This window comes from Cannabis sativa, chromosome 7, assembly GCF_029168945.1.
Source record: "Cannabis sativa cultivar Pink pepper isolate KNU-18-1 chromosome 7, ASM2916894v1, whole genome shotgun sequence".
NCBI lineage: Eukaryota > Viridiplantae > Streptophyta > Magnoliopsida > Rosales > Cannabaceae > Cannabis > Cannabis sativa.
In genome coordinates this window covers 15,773,457-15,791,166 of record NC_083607.1, presented here as the reverse complement: position 1 = coordinate 15,791,166, position 17,710 = coordinate 15,773,457, and positions in this window count along the sequence as shown.

The window sequence follows — 17,710 nt, the reverse complement described above, 5'->3', positions numbered from 1 at the left end:
ATCTTGGCCGGATCCACCATGATCCCATCTTTATCCACTATGTGCCCCGAGAATGAGACACGAGATAACCAGAACTCACACTTTTTAAATTTAGCATAAAGCTTGTGATCCCGTAACCTTTGTAAAACCGCTCTGAGATGCGATTCATGCTCTTCTTCCGTCTCAGAGTACACTAAAATGTCGTCAATAAACACAATCACGAACCTATCTAGATAATCCTTAAACACCCGATTCATCAAATACCATGAATGCCGCCGGGGCATTAGTGAGTCCAAAAGACATCACAAGAAATTCATAGTGTCCATACCGAGTACGGAACGCAGTTTTCGGAATATCTTCCTCTCGGATTCTCAGCTGATGATAGCCTGAGCGAAGATCGATCTTAGAAAAGACCGTCTTCCCTTTCAGTTGATCAAACAGATCATCAATTCGAGGTAAAGGATATTTGTTCTTAATGGTAAGCTTGTTCAACTCTCGGTAGTCAATACACATTCGCAGGGTTCCGTCTTTCTTCTTCACAAATAAAACCGGAGCACCCCAAGGTGAGTAGCTCGGTCTAATGAATCCCAAATTCAATAACTCTTGCAACTGTATCTTCAATTCCTTGAACTCAGCTGGAGCCATACGGTACGGTTCCTTAGACACTGGATCTACTCCCGGAGCCAGTTCAATAACAAATTCAATTTCTCGAACAGGTGGCAATCCTGGCAAATCTTCTTGAAAGACATCAAGGAACTCACATACCAATTTCATATCCTCAGGCCCTGATGTCACAGGTTGGCTAGTGTCCACTGCAGTGACTATGAACCCTAGACAACCTCTACCCATCAGGTCTTTAGCTTTCAACAACGATATTCTTGGTATGCGCGCCCCCTGAACTTTACCCACGAACACCGCTGGGTTAGCACTCTCGGGCTCAAACACCACCATCTTCCATTTATAATCAATCATTGCTCCATACTTAGATAGAAAATCCATTCCCAGGATTATGTCAAAATCAGATAATTGCAGTTCAATTAGATTGGCGGTCAATTCACAACCGTCAATCCAAAAAGACAAGGACTGAATCCACCTTGTGGATACTATCAGGTCTCCCGAGGGTAAAAGGGTTCCGAACCCCAAAGCATAAATATCACATGGCGTATGTAAAATTTCTATCACTCTACTCGATACATATGAATGAGTAGCTCCAGAATCAAATAACACAGTATAAGCACAACCATTAATAGATAACTGACCTGTCACAACTGACTGACTAGCATCAGCATCTGCCTGAGTTATAGTGAAAAGTCGCCCCGGGTTCTGAGCAACATTCTTCTTAGGCTCTTCTCTCTTAGCTTGGGGACAATCCCTGATAAAGTGGCCCACCACGCCACACTGGAAACATGCCTTGGCTCGGCACTCACCAGGATGATGCTTCTTACATTTAGGACACTCAGGGTATGACCGGAATGAGGACCCGCGGCCTTGACGGCCACCTCTGTTTCCCCGAAACTTTCTATTACCTCCTGAAGCTCCGGAAGCTTCAGCCTTCCGCTTGTGCTTAGGGTTGCTACTGTCGATCCCCTTACTGAAATTACCACCAGCAGGAGGGTTTGATGCCATGGCGGCATCCTTTACAGCCTGCTCTTTCATCACTTGCTGCTCAGCCTCTTCAGCAATTAAGGCCAAGTCTACCACCCTCTCATACAGGGTGTCATGGGATGTGGTAATTTTGAAGTCTCGACTGATTGTAGCATTCAGTCCTCGAACATACTTTTGTTTTCTGGTGAAATCGGTAGGCACCAAATCACCAGCGAATTTAGATAATCGGTCAAATTCCAGAGTTTATTCAGCCACCGACATCTTCCCTTGAGTCAACTTCACAAAGTCTTCCTGGTGTGAAGTCCGTACAGCCACATTATAAAACTTTTCTTCAAAAAGTTTCTTAAACTCATCCCATGTCATCACACTGACATCTCGGGTTTGATTCACTATGTCCCACCAGACGCGGGCATGATCTTGAAACATAAAGGCTGCACAATTTACCCTCTCAGTTCCCATCACCCCCATATTATCGAGGATCCGGGTAACAGTGCTCATCCACTGATCGGCCTTAATAATGTCGATACCTCCCAGAAAAACCGGAGGTTGCAGCTTCACAAACCGCTCAAACACAGAGTCCCGATGCGGCATAACAAACCCTTGGTTACCCACCACTGGCACAGGAGCTGGTGGTAACCCTTGATTAGCTGGAACAACTTGTTGCCTCAAACGTTGCAACTCTTCTTCTTGACGAAATATAACACTCCGCATTTCATGAAACATCTGTTGCCAATCAGCAGGAGGATTAGCATTAACAGCCTCCGCGTTATCCCCCGGATTTTGCGGAGGTGGAGGCGGTGCTGGTGGATCGGTTCGGGTAGCCCCGGGCTCTACTTGCTCGCATTGTGGTCTGGATGATTGCGGAGGGTCCATTACAAGTACCCCTGTAATCAACAACCCCAGCGAGTTAAGCACCGATATCACACTTACGCATTTATTGCCTTAAACCCTAACTCATCTATTTACCTCATTCATATTTACATAATAATTAACATTTATAGCATGGCTTCACATAACACATACATACTCTAGATGCTTGCATACTGCCTAAAATGGAAAGCGGTAAACAGATGATCACACATACAGTCAAGTATTTACTCTCAATACTTACTGCACCATGAGTCGAGCTTATCTCTGACGACGAATGTAGATGTTCGACCGGTCTACAGGAAGTTTAAAAACCTTGGCGCTCTGATACCAAATTGTAACGCCCTAAATAATTAGGCACGCTACCCAAAATGATTATGAAACCCTAATCCCCTAACCGGGATTACTAATTAAAAATAGCGCAGAATTTAAACTTTTATATTAAACAGACTGAAAATAAACTTGTAATATATTTAAACTTTTCAAACATAGTTGGGATCCCAAAAATATTTACAAAATTATTACAAGTTCTTTCTTACTAGCCGACCTAAGCGGCAAAACAGAATACAAAAGTCAACACTGCTAGACCCATAACCCGTTTGGTCTGAAGTGGCGTGAACATGTACATTCTTCGTCTGCTCCTGAAACTCATGGCTGATTAGCTAATGCCTTACCCTTTCCTGCACAGTAGAGCACCCGTGAGCCAAGCCCAGCAAGACAGTATAAATCATATCAAATATATTATGCTCATTCACACATATATGTCTGTATAGCACAGACCTGATCACTATATCAGCATGCCCATTTATGTCTACGTGGCGTAGACCTATGTGTTGCGCTCACACATCTAATTAAATCTACGTGACGTAGACCCACGTGTTGCTCTCACACGTCTATATACATTAAGGCCTTGGAAGTGGTTCATCTCGGTTATGAGTACCGAGTCCAACCTGATTATGCCTTGAGCGCATAATCCTTAAATTCCATTTCATTTAACATGGCATCGCATTATACACATATTCCACTAGAGTAATAACCCTAGGCTAACAGACCGTTCCTATTAGGGTAATAACCCTAATCCCGGTTACAATAACACACATATATCATATTCACATAAGCGCCACTGTGCATACTCTACATGCAAACTACTGTCTTACCTGTTGTCCAGCTATAAAAGGAGATTCCGAATCCCCGGATGCTCCTGATCAGGTGCCGGTAATCCTAGTCACACAAATCCGGGATCATTCACACTTAGGGTTAACCCCTGAATTTCAACTCATAAAAATTAAAGCATGGCATTTAAAATTCAGATAATCTTACAGAGCTCGGAACGAGCTTTCCAACGATATAAAGAACTCTCGAATCGGAGTTCGGATCACAAAGTTATGCATTTTCGAAAATTCAACATAAACTGCCCAAAAATCACGAGGGCGGGCCGTGGCATGCCCAAACCATGCCGCGGCACCTGGGACCAATTCCCAGGTCCACTCAGAGGAGCGGGTCGCGGCATGCTCCAGAGCATGCCGCAGCATCTGGGTGCAGAACCCAGAAAACCAGCAAGCTCAACTCGAATTTTCAGCCCAAAACTCAATCTTTTCACTCCAATTTCTCAACCAAACTTTCAAATCAACAAGTAAGGTTGCTAGCAATTATTATATGATCAAATAAACACATTTCATACATCAATTCTAGTAATAAGCTTCAAAAATCAGATTACCTAAAAATCACATAAACTCCCATTTCAAGCTTAAAAGCTAGAATTCACAATTTAGCTCCAACCACAATTCTCAGCAATCAAATAGCATAAATAACTGGAATTCAAACATGGAGAACACCCTAGATTCCATCCAAAGCTCACCCAAACACAAACCCACACAATAATCCACAAGATTCAAGTATAAACATGCTTAAATTCACACAAGAACACTCACATGCAACATCACAACATCATCAACTTATTCCATGCTTTTAATTCAGCAACAAAGCTAATAAATCAAAGCTGTAAAACTACCTCAATATTAATCCAAAAGCAAGCTTAAGTTTCCACAACCACAAAGCTTCAAATACAAGCTCAACCAAACAATTTCCACCAAAATGATTTGGAAAACTCAAAGGGGGTTAGAGAGGGAGAGAGTTCGGGTGAGAGAGAGGTAAAACCAGAAAATTAATTTCCTTTTCTCTCAAAAATCAATTAATTCAAAGTAAATCCCTTATGGTCAAATGACCATTTTGCCCTTAGGGCTATAAAACAAACATAAGCATTTTCAAGGGCATAATTGTCATTTCTCACTCAAATATTGCCAAATAAATTTCAGATTATCACATATCAAATAAAATGCCAAATAATCAATTCAATTTACATTTCGGGCCCGAACCCAGTTCGGCCCGAAATTCCCGGGTGTGACTATACCGCGCCAACCTGTCAGAACACACCTGAAAAGACAACACAGGCATACTATATAATAATATAGTTCTATTAAGCACGTAATTAAATTAATCTCAACAATTTACCCTTCTCGGGTCATAATTACCAAAATGCCCCTGGCTCACCAACGGGGTCTTTAACATGTTAAATTTCATATAATTTCACATATATTGAACTATATAATAATATAATTCCTCAATTAACTCATAATTATCAAATTAGGATTTTGCTAATCCTTTTCTTAATTCTGGGTATTACAAATTTCTTGCTCTTCTTCACTTTTTTCAACTTCCTCAGGAAGAGCCCGGAGCCTTCCTGAACCTTCTTCAACTTCCTCAGAAAAGCCCCATTGCTTTTCTTGACCTTCTCCCGACAGCACCTCCTCGTCATCCACTAAATCAATAGTGTCGGGGGGAGCGCTGGAAGAAATCTTTAGAGCAGGGGCCATTGGGGAAGAAGTAAAGGCAGGAGGAGCCTCAGGAGTGTGAACCCCAACAAGCTGATCCAAGATGGCGTCCATGGAGATACCTGCTACAACAAAAATAAGCAAGTGTTAGAACATCCGTGGGAAACCACCGACGCAAGATATGGCAAATAAGCTAGTCCTACCTACCAATCGAACGGTGAGGGACCTAAGGGAACAGGCTTCGGAGGACCAGAACCCATCCAGGACCGACCTAGGAAATCTCCTAAGTTTGAAAAATAAAATTCCTTCAAACGATCCCCCCACCGGGTCGAGGGCATCCTAAACCTATACAGACGCTCGTCGAACCCTACGGGCCTACGACTGGTATATTCGCCAATAGAAGGAACATAATGAATTACCAAAGGAGACTTACCGCCGGCGCCGGAAGTGCTGGCACCAGGAGCCCCAGTGTTTGGCTCTGGAACCGAAGGCTGTTGCCTGGGAGCCCTTCTCTCCGATGAATCCCCAATGTGAAGGGGCTTCCCGGCACGATGATCTCCAATCTCTTCTTGAAGAATCTTGTCAAAAAATTTAGCCTCGGACTTCCCGGCAATCGCCTGACTTCTTCTCTCCACCGGGCTCCCCACACGGAGCGCCCTCCCGGATGCCGCCTGGGCCTTAGAGTACGCCTTCTCCTGGGCCTTCTGGTAGAGATAATCCTGGTATTTCTTCTCTGTCGTGGCGATGATCTCGTCCCGGAAGGTCTTCTCCGCGACCGGCGCCCTCACATTGGGACAGATGACCCGGGAGAGGTTAGAGTCCTCCACGGATTGATGCGGAAGGATAAGTTTGGCCTTCCTGCAGTTCTCCGTAGTGACCAGACCCCCGACGTCAAGATCGGCTCGGTCGTAAGAGGCAAAGGCCTGGGCTCTCCGAAGAAAGGCCTGGGTAGGGGCAGTCCGTTCATATGGAGGGATCCTCACCCACTCAGTGAGGAGCTCCGGGTGGTCCATTGCCCTAAATCTGGAGGAAAAGAAAAAGCGATGGCGATACTCCTTAACGTGAGTCTGCCTATTATACGGGACCACCCCTTCGTTAGCAGGGTGGGCCCGGAACCCATAGAAACCGTCCTTAAGTTTGTCCCCCTTCTTGGGGACGGAAACAAGTTCATAAAAATACAAAATTTCCGCCGGGCGGGGAGATCCCCATCCTCGGGCGGGATAAAAAATAAATAAGCCTGAAAGCAGGCGGTAAGCTTGGGGAATGAGTTGGTATGGCGCAAGGCCGACAAAAACTAGAAAATTAACAAAGTAATCCTGAAGAGGGAACATGGCACCGGCCATCAGGTGCGTTTGGCTCCAGGCTCCGAAGCCGCCGTAGTTGTGGTTGGGCGTCTCCGCGTCGCGAGGTGGCCGGTGGTAGGTTCCTGAAGTGGAAGGCTTGATTCCAGCAACCTCCACAATGTTCTCCAGTTGGTGGGGACAGGTCAAGGTCGAATGAAGCTCAGCCGCTTCCCATCCGGTCGCCCGGGACTTATACCCCTCCTGGGCAACGGGTCCCAGGGAGACCTCTTCGAGGGTAGCCATGCGCTTACCACTTTTCTTTGAGGACTTTGAGCTGGAAGCAGACATTTTTCTATTCTGTAAAAAAGGGTAAAATTCCAGCAGTTAGGCCCCGTGCCAAACCCTAAATCAAGAAAAAGGGAATGGGGGTTCCCTAACCGCTGGAAAGAGGGCCCCTCCGGACACGTGTCACACAGGAAACTCTAGAAGGATTCCCTGGACAAGTGTCGGGTGTAGTAAATTCACAGAAGACGGCTTTACGCGATAAAGAAAACAGAAAGAAAAGATTATGTTCTATGCCCTAAGCAGCCATTAAACGAAGAATGTATGGCCTTCTACAAAGAAAATACACAATAACAACAGAGGCATGAAAATGGCAATCCTACCACTAGAGCAGTAAATTCAAATAGACTACATGAAGAACTTAAACACTTGCATGCCCAGAAATCTCGAATGCAAACCCAGAAAAGAACAAACAAAATAAGTAATAGCATGCCATTCAGTAATAGAGCAAAGGATGCAAAAAACTTACGATGAAGTGTTGAACTGGGGGGTCCTGATGCAAGTCGAGTGAAGACGAGAAGGACTGGTAGCAACGAGCAAAGAAGAACTGGGACAATCGCAAAGTGTTTGAAGGCTTCGTTCTAGGTCTAAGAATTTTCTCTCTAGGAAATTCGAGCAAAGTTGGCAAGAAATGGGAAGTAAGCGAAATGAAGAAAAGATGGTGGCTTTTATAGGCAAAAATGCATGAGGAACAGGCGTCATCACCTACCAATCGAACGGTGAGGGAAGCGCACGATTCAAATACCCAAAGATCAACGGACCAGATTGATTTACAATAAAGGCGGTGGAAACGCTTGAGTATCCGTCTGACACCATTAATGCGCCGTATCAATCAATGGGCGTGAAACGAATCGACCTCTGCAAAAAGTGAATCGCTGCATTAAATACACCCTCACGCGCTCAAAGCTCGTGCCAGGAAATCGAGGAGTCAACCGGAGGCTCTTGAGCAAGCCTTGTTTCATTTTCCAAATAAACAAGACTTGGGGGGTAAATGTTGCCCCTAATTTTGCCCAATATATGTGGACCAATCAGACAGGGACACGTGGATCAAGCAATTCACAATATTTGCTAAGTCTTTAAGCCATAAGATAACGTCCCAGACGTAGGTCCCGGAGAAGGCACATGGAACTCAATATGCTCCCGGAAGCTCACACAACGCTAAGGCATCTCCGCGAGGTGTCAGGTTTCTCCTAAGCAATCAAGTCGCATTAAATGCCGCATGGGAGGAAGCGTGTTGGGACTACTACACGCAATAAAGTTTAACGGCACAACCTCCAACCAGCAGCGCCACAGTAATGATCATTTAAGTCTAGCGACGGCTACACTGTGAAGAGTCACGTCAATCAAAAGGCAATAAGGACATTCCACATAAAAACCCTACAACACCTAGGGATTTGACCATGCATTACCCATGGTATATTCATTGGGAATACCCAACTTTATGGATACTTACAGATACACCTGTAAGGACAATTCTAGGGATTACCCCACCAAAAATACTATAAATACCCCCTCAAAGCTCATTAAATGGGATCGAGAATCTTGGGCTGCATATGAGCAAGTAGAGTAAATACTCACCAAGAACATTCTCTGTATTTATAAGGGTGAAATTCTCCCAAGTATAATATCTGTATTAAAGACATCCATAAATAACAAAGACTCGTGGACTAAGGCTCATTAACGCCCCAACCACGTAAAAAATCCTTCTCTCACTTTCTTACAGCTCAATAATTTTATAATATTTTATTAGTTGCCGAAAATCTCGATCAACAATTAATATTTTAGAACAATAAACAACTTGTAAATATATATAAAATTGATATACAATTAATTATTTTTAAAAAAATGTAATAAAAAAGTTAGGATAAATTTATATTATTAGAAAAAATACTTATAAGTAAAATATTTATTAACATTAATGATTTAAATATAAATAAATATAATTAATTTTTATGAATATAAAACATAAAAAAAATAAACTTTGTTACATAATTTATTAAATAAGATTTGATAGTTTTTTTTAATAATCAAAATTTAAGTTAAAAAAGTTTTTTATGAAATAAATTCTTAATAATTAAATAATTAAATTTTAACATTTAAATATGTGAAAAATAAATATTAATAATAATAATGTATTTTTTTTTAAAAAAAAAAATTAAATAAATGAAAATTTTAGTGTAATATTTACTTTAAAAATAAATATAAAAGGAAAAAAAATAATTTGATGTAAAGAATAAAAAATATTTTTTTTTACAATTTTAACTATAATGTTATTTTAAAAAAAAAAAGTGTCAAAAATATTTTTAAATAATATTCCTTTAAAAGTTAACAATATAAAATGTAATTAATAATGAATTTTAATATTATAATAATTTATAAATAATTATGTAAGTTATAATAAAATAATAATGTAATTTTTTTTAATAAAATATCATAAGATATCATAAAATAGCATAAAATATCATAAACTTTTTTACATAAATTATTAAATAAGATTTGATAGTTTTTTTTAATAATTAAAATTTAAGTTACAAATTTTTTTTATGAAATAAATTCTTAATAATTAAATATAAAAAAAGTAATTAGATAATTAAATTTTAACATTTAAATATGAGAAAAATAAATATTAATAATAATAATGTATTTTTTTAAAATTAAAAAAATTTTAATAAATGAAAATTTTAGTGTAATATTTACTTTAAAAATAAATATAAAAGGAAAAAAAATATATTTTTTACGATTTTAATTATAATTTTATTTTAAAAAAAGTGTCAATATAGGACAATATTTTTAAATAATATTGCTTTAAAAATTAACAATATAAAATATAATTAATAATTAACCGTAGTTATTATAATAATATATAAATAATTGTGTAAGTTAATATAAATTAATAATGTAAATTTTTTTAATAAAATATCATAAAATATTATAAAATAGCATAAAATATCATCACAACCGCAAGGTAGCGCGTCCAGTTCAGCCCCCCCTCCAACGTCAATGCCACAACAACAACAACAACAACAACGACAACAACAACAACAACAACCACGATCGCCTCAGCAGCCCCAGTTTTTTCAACAACAACAACAACATTCTCCCAACATGTCTGCTGCCTCTTCACAATCGCCTCAGTTGCATTACATGTTCGGGCTTCCCTCACAGTCTCCTCCTATATTTTTTTCGGATGCCGATGGAGGATCTCAGACACAACCTATGGTTGGTAATATTGGAGGCTCATCCCAACAACCATACCCTGTGTACGGTCAATTTGGGTCATTGTTACAGCAACAACCTGTGTATGGTCAAATGGGAGGATCTCCACAACAACCTATGTATGGAGGCTTTTCGGTGCTCGAGTCGCAACAACAACAGCAACAACCAATTTTGGTTCGCCCGCACCCTCGACAATATGTGGAGATCTTACCTACGCCGCAGACTGGACAACCTTATTACCCTGCCCCGCCTGCTCAATCCCGTGAGAATATTGATGGTTCAAGACTTAACTCGAATGCAGATGAATTTTTAGAGTTTACTGATTTGAACAATGATAGTTAGGTTTTTTTTAATTATGTCAAGTGTTATGTTTTAAAGTTTATTTAAAGACAATTTCCTAATCTTATTTAAGTTAATATATTTTTTATTGTAATGGACAAATTAATTTTAATACTTAATTTCTTAATTTTAATGTTTAATGCTTAATTTCTTAATTTTGATATTTTATTTCTAATTAATATATTTATTTATGAAATAATTATTATATATAAAATAATTATTATAATTAATTTAATTATATAAAATAATCAGAATAATATTTTTTTTAATATTTAAAATATTATTGCCGGCGGATCCAATAATTGGGTCCGCCGGTATTAATCATTATAATGCATTTTTTTTATTATTTAAAAATATTAATACCGGCGGACCCCACCGCTATTAATCCGCCGGTATTAATATTATTACCGGCGGAATCCCATTTCGTCGCTAATAACCATTTATAGCGACCAATTAATGCCGGCGGATGCTTCCGCCGGTAATATACAAATCTGTTGTAGTGAAAATTAAGGAAAACCTTAAATATTTTCCTTTCAAAGACCATAGAAAAATGTCTTTTTTACACTACTCATTGTTTACACACTTTTTTCATATAAAAAATTCAATATTTATTTTTCATATTATTTTTAAGAATTAGAAGTAAATTATTTAATATTATATTGTATATTTATTTTAGCTTTATTAAAATCTTTTTATTTTAGAGTTGTGTCGATTTTTTTAAATTTTTAAGGGTAGTTAGTATATAAATTTTGTTGTAAAGTATATTTTTATTTTGCTGTATGATATGTTATTATTCTTAGAAAAAAAAAAATTTTTTTGCTATGTGTTGACCGAGATTTTCGGCAACTATTAAAATATGATTATAGTAAAGAGCTGTAAGAAAGCGAGATGAGGATTTTTACGTGGTTGGGGCGTTAATGAGCCTTAGTCCACGATTCTTTGTTATTAATGGATGTATTTAATACAGATTCCACACTTGAGAGAATGTTCTTCTCATAAATACAGAGAATGTTCTTGGTGAGTATTTTCTCTTCTTGCTCTTATGCAACCTAAGATTCTCGACCCCATTAAATGAGCTTTAAGGGGGTATTTATAGTGTTTTGGTGGGGTGATCCCTAGGTTTGTTCTTACAAACGTATCTGTAAGTATCCATAAAGTTGGGTATTCCCAATGAATATACCATGGGTGATGCATGGTCAAATCCCTAGGCGCTGTACGGTTTTTATGAGGAATGTCCTTTTTGCCTTGTGATTGACGTGACTCTTCGCAGAGTAGCCATCGCTAGACTTAAATGATCATTCTTGCGGCTCTTGTTTTGGGGGTTGTGCCGTCAGACTTTATTGCGTGTTACAGTCCCAACACGCTTCCTCCCATGCGGCATTAAATGCGACTTGATTGCTCAGGAGAGACCTGACACATCCAGGAGAGACTTCATGCTATACGAGCTTCCGGGAGTACCTCGTACTCCGGGTGCCTCCTCCAGGAGCTATGCCCAGGGTGCTTCCCTGTGGCGTACAAAGACTTATCAAATATTTGCAAGTTATCTGATCCACGTGTCCCTTTTCGACTGGTCCACGTATTTTGGGCGAATTCAGGGGCAACATTTACCCCCCAAGCCTTGTTTACTTGGAAAAATAAACCAAGGCTTGCTCAAGTGCCTCCGGTTGACTCCTCGTTTCCCTGGCTCAAGCCCAGAGCGCGTGAGGGCACATTTAATGATGACATTTAATGCAGCGATTCGCCTTTTGCAGGGATGTCTCCGGCCGCCTCCTCAGTTTCTTGACACGAGCTTGGGGCGCGTGAGGGTGCGTCTAATTATGGCATTAAATGCTGCGATTCGCTTTTTGCAGAGGTCGATTCGTTTCACGCCCTTTGATTGATGCGGCGCATTAATGGTGTCAGTCGGATACTCAAACGTTTCCACCGCCTTTATGGCAGCTTGATCTGATCCGTTGATTTTCGGGAATTTGAATCGTGCATCTCCCCCACCGTACGATTGGTAGGTTGTGACGCCTGTTCCTCATGCACTTTTGCCTATAAAAGCCACCATCTTTCCTTCATTTTGGTTACTTTCCATTCCTTGCCATTTTTGTTCGAATTTCCCAGAGAGAAAATTCTTCAAAACAGCACGAATTGTCTTAGCACTTAGACATTTCTTCCACTTTTCCAGTGTTCGTTTTCACCAGTTCTCCTCAACCTTTACTCGACCACATTCAGGACCCCCAGTTCAACGATTTACTGTAAGTTTCTTGCATCCTTAGATAATAACATGCTTTTACTTGCTTCGTTCGTTTTTCTAGGTTCGTACTCTGGGATTTCTGGGTGTGCGAGTGTTTAAGTTCTTCAAGTGTTCTGTTTTACGTCTACTGCTTTAGTTGTAGGATCGCCATTATCATGTCTCTGCTATAATGTGTATTTTTGTTGAAGAGAGCCATGTGTTCTTCGTTCAACAGTTGCTTAGGGCATAGGATGGTTTTTTTCCTTTTTTCTTTTTATTCTGTAAAACCGCTTTCTGCGATTTCACTGCACCCGACACTTGTTCAGGGGATCTTTCTAGGGTTTCCCATATGACACGTGTCCGGAGGGGGCCTCTTTCCAGCGGTTAGGGGACCCCCACTCCCTTTTTCTTGACTTAGGGTTTGGTTTGGGACCTAACTGCTGGAATTTTCTTTTTCCCTTTTTGTTTTTCACAGAACACAAAATGTCTACTTCTGGTTCGAAATCTTCGAAGAAGAGTGGGAAAAGCATGGCCACGTTGGAGGAGGTTTCCCTGGGGCCTGTTGCCCAGGAAGGGTACAAATCCCGAGCGACCGGGTGGGAAGCGGCTGAGCTTCGATCCACCCTAACTTGCCCTCACCAGCTGGAGAATATTATAGAAGTTGCTGGGATCAAACCCTCCACTTCAGGGACCTATCACCGGCCTCCTCGCGACTCGGAGACGCCTAATCACAACTATGACGGCTTCGGAGCTTGGAGTCAGACTCATTTGATGGCCGGTGCCATGCTCCCGCTTCAAGATTATTTTGTTAATTTCCTTGTATTTGTCGGCCTTGCGCCATACCAACTCATTCCTCAAGCTTACCGCCTGCTTTCAGGCTTATTTATTTTTTATACCGCCCGCGGATGGGGATCTCCCAGCCCGGCGGAAATTTTATATTTTTATTAACTTGTATCCGTCCCCAAGAAAGGGGACAAACTTAAGGACGGTTTTTATGGGTTCCGGATCCATCCTGCTAACGAGGGGGTGGTTCCGTATAATAGGCAGACTCACGTTAAGGAGTATCGCCATCGCTTTTTCTTCTCCTCCGGGTTCAGGGCTGTGGACCACCCGGAGCTCCTTACGGAGTGGGTGCGTATCCCACCTTACCAACGGACGCCCCCTACTCAGGCTTTCCTCCGAAGGGCCCAAGCCTTCGCTTCCTACGACCGCGCCGATCTCGATGTTAGGGGCTTAGTCACCACGGAGAATTGTAGGAAGGCCAAACTTATTCTTCCTCACCAATCCGTGGAGGACTCCAACCTCTCGCGGGTCATTTGTCCCAATGTGAGGGCGCCGGTCGCAGAGAAGGCCTTCCGGGATGAGCTCATTGCCACGGCAGAGAAAAAATACCAAGATTATCTCTACCAGAAGGCCCAGGAGAAAGCATACTCTCAGGCCCAGGCCGCCTCTGGGAGAGGACTTCGCGTGGGGAGTCCGGTGGTGCGACGGAGCCAAGCCATTGCCGGGAAGTCCGAGGCTAAATTTTTTGACAAGATTCTTCAAGAAGAGATTGGGGATCGTCCTGCCCGTAGGCCCCTTCGCATTGAAGATTCTTCTGAGAAGCAAACTTCCCGGCCACAGCCTTCGGTCCCCGAACCAAACTCGGGGGCTCCTGGTGCTAGCACCTCCGGTGCCGGCGGTAAGTCTCCCTTGATAATTCGTTATGTTCCTTCCGTTGATGAATACACCAGTCGTAGGCCCGTAGGGTTCGACGAGCGTCTTCGTAGATTTAAGATGCCGTTGACCCGGTGGGGGGATCGTTTGAAGGAATTTTATTTTTCGAACTTAGGAGATTACCTAGGTCGGTCCCGGATGGGCTCCGGCCCTCCGGAACCTATTCCCTTAGGTCCTTCAGCTTACATAACGTCCAGCTGGTTCCGGCCCTCGGACAGTTATCTCGGAGATGACGCTGCCAGCATTAAAGTTCAGGACTTTGCTAGGGCCGAATTAGGAAGTTCGGGTAGGAGTAGCTTATTTGTTATATCTTGTATAAGTGTTTCCTCACGGACTTCTAACACTTGTTTATTTTGTGAAACAGGTATCTCCATGGATGCCATTCTGGACCAGCTTGCCGGAGTTCATACTCCCGTGGCTCCTCCGGCCTTTACCTCTTCTCCCCCGGCCCCTTCCTTGAAGGTTTCTTCCAGCGCTCCCCCCGACACTATTGACTTAGTGGATGACGAGGAGGTGCTTCCAGGAGAAGGCCAAGGGAAGGGATGGGGCTTCTCCGAGGAAGCCGATGAGGGCGCGGGAGAGCCTCGAGCCCTTCCGGAGGAAGCTGAGGAGGGCGAGGAGGAGCCTGAGGTGGCTCTGATTCTTAAGCGCAAGGGCAAGATGATTGCCCAGGATGAGCCGAAGAAGCCTCGGAGAGCCGACACTCCTGCTCATGGTCTGGACGGCGGGGTCTCCCCTATGGAGGAAAATCCTGCTCCTCCCAACATCGTGCTTACCCCGATTCCGGGGGACGAGGTGAGGCAGGAGCTTCGTATAGCCAAGCATAACTATGCTATGGATGAGTACTCCCGGGGGTACGCCGAAGTGGAAGCCCTTAGGAGGATTCTGCGGGCGGAGGTTGAGGCGAGCATCAATCACCCGGATTACCAGGATCCGTGGGACCTTAATCTGGACCCCTTATCGGACTGGTTCCGTCGCTTCCTAGGGCCCACCTTGGCTCCTTTTGCCGCGGAGATGACCGGCGAGTTCGCTTCTCAGCTCACCCGATGCGTGCCTAAGCGGTTTGCCACTTGCGCTTCCCTGAACTCCATCTTCCAGGTCCAGGACCTCAGCCATTCTCTCACGGTGGTAAGTACTTTGCAATTTTTGCTTTTCCTTTTATCGTTTATATTTTATTTTTTCCTTTGAGAAACTTCCTCTTATCCTTGCATTATGGTTCAGCTTGCTGCTGAGGCTGGCCGCCTCTCCAAGAACATCATAAATCATGGCTTCGTTCTGTCCGACTTTGGGGACATGAACGATGTCAGGAAGGTCCTTCAGGACCTCACAGCGGAGAGGCAGATCTACCAGGAGGCTGCCGAGCGCCAGGAGGCGGCTGCCAAGGCCAAGGAAGAGGAGGCCAAATGGAGGGAGGCTCAGGCGGAGGCCATGATCCGGGACGAGGCCCAGCGGAGGGACAGGATGGAGGCCCTGCACCAGGAGGAACTAAGGTCTCAAACTGAGGCTGCTGACAAGGCCAGGCGAGACCTCAGGGAGGCCAGGGAGGCTTTGGATGAAATGGTCGCCAATGTGAGATCTTCAGAAGAAACTCATCAAGCGAACATTGAGTCCAAGGCCGCTCTAGCTGCGGAGTTGAAGGAGCTTAGGGATTACAAAGAACAATCCATTAGGAAGGCCAAGAGGGCCGAGCTCCTCTCTCCTGTTTCCTGCGCCCGGTGTCCGAAACGATTCGACGATGGTGTCTACATGGCTTGGTCCACCAATGATCAAAATATCAAGCTTACTTTTTATCCCAAACCCGAGGACATGATTGCCAAATTTCGGGAAAAGAAGAAAAAGCTTGACGCCGTGCTTGAGGCACGTATCGGACCTCGCCTTCCTCCTCGGGCTGACTGAGCTGATGTACAACTGACCCAGAATGACCAAGATTCCACCCGTTTCTTTTATAAGTTTCTTTTTTTTTTTTGTTTTGTACATATTTGCTGCTGCCTTAGAACAATATATATATAGGTAGCAGTTTTTATTTGAAGGGGAGACAATTATATTTTTAAGGCCTGTCCCCGGGCCATTTATATGTATATGACCTGCCCTTTGGGCTAGGATATTTTTTATGCGATCTTTTTTGTCACACTTATGTTTTTTAACCTGTCCTTTGGATCAGGATTTTTATACTTATGCTTTTTATTTTTGTGCATATTTTCTGACCTGCCCTTTGGGTCAGGATATTTTACTTAGTTTGCTTTTCTGTTCGTCCGTGCGGTATACCCTAGTACCCCCCTGAGTGGCATAGAAACTTTGTTTTTAAGGCACTCAGTTTTATTTAATATAGAGGAGGTATACATTTGGACGGTACAAACCCTTTGAACAAACTCTAAGTTTTATTTCACTACTGGTAATATTTCCTGAGGTGATCGGCGTTCCAGGCTCTTGGGACGGTGGTTCCGTCCATTCTTTTTAGTTTATAAGTGCCGGAACCGATCTCGTCCTCGATCTCATATGGTCCTTCCCAATTTGGTCCAAGTACCCCCACTCCGGGTTCTTAGGTGGCTGGGAAAACCCTTCTTAGGACCATATCCCCAATAGCGAATTTTCTGTTTTACCTTGGAGTTAAAATACTTGGTCACCTTCTTTTGATAAGCAGCCATCCGTATTTGAGACTCATCCCGGAGTTCCTCGACTTGATCCAAAGCTTCTTGGAGCAGTGCCTGATTAGTGGCAGGATCGTAAGTCGTCCTCCTGTGGGATGGGAATAATGTTTCTACCGGGACCATTGCTTCACAACCGTACGCCATTGAGAAGGGCGAGTGGCCGGTTGTGGTTCTGGGGGTCGTCCGGTAGGCCCATAATACCCTTGGTAATTCTTCAGGCCAGTTATTTTTACAGGCGAGCAGCTTCTTTTTCAAGGTGACCTTTAGGATTTTGTTGACCGCTTCCGCCTGACCGTTTGTTTGAGGCCTGGCTACCGCGGAGAAGCTTTTCACTACTCCGTGTTGGTTGCAGAAGTCGGTAAATTTCTCGCAATCAAATTGCTTTCCATTGTCTGAGACTATTTTGTGAGGCAAGTCGTACCGACACACTATGTTTTTGATAACAAAGTCCAATGCCTTCTTAGCAGTTATTGTCTTCATAGGCTCAGCCTCTGTCCATTTGGTGAAGTAGTCTACTGCTACTATTGCATACTTTACCCCTCCTTTCCCCGTAGGTAGAGACCCGATGAGATCTATTCCCCAGACCGCGAAGGGCCAGGGGCTGGTCATCAGGGTGATCTCGTTTGGAGGAGCTCTCGGTATGTTCGCGTACCTTTGGCACGAGTC